The sequence below is a fragment of the Otolemur garnettii genome, unplaced genomic scaffold (assembly GCF_000181295.1).
Source record: "Otolemur garnettii isolate 467f Iridium unplaced genomic scaffold, OtoGar3 scaffold00043, whole genome shotgun sequence".
In the NCBI taxonomy this organism is placed as follows: domain Eukaryota; kingdom Metazoa; phylum Chordata; class Mammalia; order Primates; family Galagidae; genus Otolemur; species Otolemur garnettii.
Genome location: NW_003852438.1, coordinates 14,376,395 through 14,380,774, shown reverse-complemented (window position 1 = coordinate 14,380,774; position 4,380 = coordinate 14,376,395).

Below are 4,380 nucleotides of genomic sequence, written 5' to 3'. Positions count from 1 at the left end.
ATTTCATATAAATGTAAGCTTATCAATATCCTCTAAAATGTTTTCATATGGTGATAAGATAAAGGTAAAGACCACAAGATACAATGTCTTGTAAGGCACCAGGCATCTGAAAGATATTAACCACTACCATTTTCTCCCTGGATTTTCTATCTAAACTTCCATGCAATACCAATTATACGGTGAGGATGTTCTGCCTGCAGCAAAAATTGATTATCTCACATTTTCTATGGGTCAGGAACCCAGGAATGGCTTATCTGGGTCCTCTGTCTCTGGGCTTCAATCAACAGCTTCCCAGAAATAATTCTTTACCTTGAGACTTGCTGAGGGAAGATCCACTTCTAAGATCATTCCTGTGGCTGGATGAAGGCCTCTGGTCACTGCAGCTGCTGGCCAGAGTCATCTGCTCCTGCCTTGTGTGGGGCATCTCACACCACGGCATTTGGCTTTCTTTAGAGAAAATAAAGAAGCCAGTAAGAAAAAGTAAAGCAAAAGTCACAGACTCTGCTCCCTAAGCTTATCATTTTTGCTATATTCTGTTTATTAGAAGTAAATCAGTATGTGTAGTTCACACTTCAGAATAGGGAATGAGGCGGTACCCGTGGCTCTGTAGTTAGAGCTCTGGCCATATGCACCAGGGCTGGTAGGGTCAAATCCAGCCCAGGCTAACTAGAGCAAAAGCAAAAATTAAAAAAAAAAAAAAATAGGGAATTAACAAAGGGAAAAGTACTAGCAGGTGACTATGACTGGGACCCTTTTCAGAGGCTGCCTATGCTCTGACTGCCTTCTCTGTCCAATTGATGTTGAACTAATTTTAAGCAGGTGTCTTAAAGCATAATACATTATTGATCATCTGTATTTTCAAAGCCACCTTTAAAAAATTAAATCCAATACTCAAAACTTAAAAGGAAATATACTTTCTTGATCTTAAGAAATTTGAGAGAATAATGTAAACTGCATATAGCATGAACGTTTTTGATCTATAAGAATTTGCACCATGGTAGATTATATTATGTAAGGACTAATACCTGTCAATCCACCTGTGAGTGCTTATTTTGTCTCTGAAATCAGGTTTTCTAGCTCACAAAGCTTGAAGCATCTGTTAGGACCCATTGTGTAAAAATCTCTTCAACACCTAAGTCTAGACTCATTTCATTTTCAAGATCTGTTTTCCCATTGTAAGTGTAAAGTCCCTCAGTGTAAACCGTAATGATTTGGGAAAAAGCTGAGAGTGTTTTATAAACTAAGCACATACGGAAGGTAGTACAGAGAGGCTGGACTGTGGCAGTTAGAACTCTGGGCAGTACATCAATTATCAATGAAAGGATTGATACATAAGTATCTATAACAATGCCACTATTAAATCAAACATAAAAACCCGGGCCTAATTTGAATTTTTCTTTTCATACTTTCTTTTTATACATGTACTACTTCTTAATCATCATTAATTCCCCTAAGCCTTTACATAATACTGTATCTGGCAAAGCCATCCCTTGTGAGAACTATGCCCTCATATTCATTATCTTATCAAATATCATTACACAGAAAACCTATCAAAATCTACATCTGAAACATCCTAAAATCCTTTAGTGGACTTTTAAATTATGTTTATAAAACTAAAGTCTCTAATCCCTGGCATGATGTAGACATTTCTGAACATCCCTCCAATCCCAGTGTGTACCAACTCTCTCCTTATTTCTTTCTTTGATACAGACACACTGACCTTTGAGTCTGTTTTTATCATCACCTAGGTAAATTCATCAGGGAAATTATAATTATTTTGAGAGAGAATGAACAAATAATTTATACTTTACATTTTGGTGGGGTTTGGAATACACTACTTAAAAATACAGAATCTCAGAGTGTTTTCATCTGCAGAATTTGAGAAATGTCAAGTACAGAAAGTCCTTCCTGACCTTCCCCTGAAGCAGGTCACAATGCCTGATGGGGGAGATGCCCTATCCAGCCCAAGGAAAAAGGGGCACCCTCATCTCCAGAGATGGAAATGACCCAGAGAGGGATCCGAGCAAGCAGGCCTCACCGGGTTTGCCCAGTAGGTACCTAGGACGTTATCCTGTCATGTTCCTCCATGAGGCTCCATTCTTCAACAAACCTACTGGGAAGAACACTCAGGTTTCTCTGTTTCTTCAGGTTTTTAATGCCCAATTAAGGCTTTTGTATCATGTAAAACTCATATTACATGTTTGTTTGCTTTCCTCTTAATTTGTCTTTTGTTGCTGGAGCTTTATCCAATACATTTAAGAGAGGTAGAAGGGAAAGGTTAGTCCCCTCTCCTCAGTGTATACAGGACAGTTGCCACACCGTGGTTATTTTGAGGCAAGGGGACTCTTAGTGCTATAGTTTATGTTACACACATGCACACAAATAGGAGGGGTCTTCAAAAAGTTCATAGAAAATTCAGATTCTGAAAAAGTTGTGTATGGATTTCAAAATTCTCTTTCAACAAAATAAACTCATATTTACTTGTTATCCCGTTTCTGAACATGATCTAGTTTGAAACACTAAGAAGACACAAATTTGAAAAGAGCCCTTGAACTTTGCTATCTACAAAGCAAGAACAAAGACCAAGGCTGGAGAGAAACTTGCATGTGTAAACGACTAGTACCACTAACTAGGGAACAGGCCACCTCTCAGCCAAGGGACCTCAGAGAAACCTTAAACAGACAAGTTCCCAGCTAAGACAGAAGCAAGCTTGTTATACTCCATTACTTTGGGGGTTTATACATAACAACTTGCCAAAATTTATGTTAAAATCGAGATGCTGAGACTGATGGGAGGGCTTGTTTGCGGCAGGAAGATACTAGACAAGAAGCAAGACTTGAGGCCACGCCAGCCTCAAGTCACACACACTCTACACTTAAAAAAATAGTGTTCTACCTACCAGGAGGTGTTTCTTTCTCTTTAGCAACTAAACAAGCATCAGCCTCAAGACATGCAATGTTAAAACCATTGTCAGCTCGTTCCCCACGAGGCACTACCGTACCTGTTCTATAAGCCATAACAACAGCTTGGATTGGACAGGAGATTGAGTTCAGTAACTTTCTGTTGATGAGATACCACCGTCCAGGGACTAGCTCAGGCCAGTTTATGGAGGAGTACATATAGATACAGCTGTGTTCTGAAAAGATCTTCTGACATATAAGAGCTAACTGTCGTACATTCATATGTAAAGTCTGCTCCAGAAACACAGCATAGGTTGTATGTACCATACGTGTTATTCAATATGCATGTGTCAGGGCCACGTCCGTCCATAGCTTCCTCCTATAACCTGCTGAGCACATATGCTTGGCCATCCTCTTCAGCATCATTCCTGTCTCAGCCTTCTCTCTTTCTCTCTCTCTCTCTCTCTCTCTCTCTCTTTCTCTCTCTCTTTCACAGTGCCTGTCCCTGGTCTTTGTCAGAGGATATGCTTCATCTGGTCATCCGGTCATCTGTCCGAATGATCACTTTGCAGGTTGTAATCCTTTATAAGAAATTAAACTCTTCTTTTAAATTTATAAATTGTATTTTTTTTCAGTTGACAGAACAGTGGTAAAATAATTTGTTTATAGGGACAATACCTTAAATAAGTTAGCAGTTTACAAATACATAACTTCCCTCAAGAAGGAAGAAAAACATGTTGAAGCTAAAGGCCGCTGGGGAAGGGAATCCACACCAACTGGAAAGGAATACATTGATTTTATTCATGCTCTAATTGAAGCCAATACCATACACATTTCAACTGGCTTGGCTTAAACAATTCTGAGTGAAAAATACAAATCGAGCAAGCTTTCCATTCAGTGGGTACCAAAACTGTTGTGCCCCAAACCAGCTATAGACAATAGCAGAGCGTTCAATGAAAATGTCAAATAAGTGGAATTGAGATCCTGAATAATTTCTTTGAAGAACTGTGGCAGAAGATGAAAGGTGGCCTTATCAGTATGGTCCTGACAATAAACCACAGCTAAAGCAGCGGCTACCAAGAGGGGCAGTGGTCCAGGGAAAGCAAGGGAGGACTGGCCAAGGGCAAGCTCATGGCAACCACTTTGGGGCTACTCAAGGCACTTTGCCTCTTGACTTCACAGAGGGTCAAAATACAGCACCATCTGTTTACTGGGCAAATGTTTTGTGAAATTTAGCCAAAACTGTAGCAGAGCGATGCCAGGATAGCTTTACCACAGTCTTTCTCGATCACAACAATAATCCTGCTCATTCTTCTCATCAAACAGGGCAATTTTGCAAGAGTTTCTATGGAATATAGTGATTTTCCATGAGGCCTCCACCTTGCAGTCCCAGTTTCCCTCCTTCTGATTCCCTTTTGTTTTCTAATCTTAAAAAACAATTTAAAGGCCATCTATTTTTCTTCAATTAATGAAAAAAAAA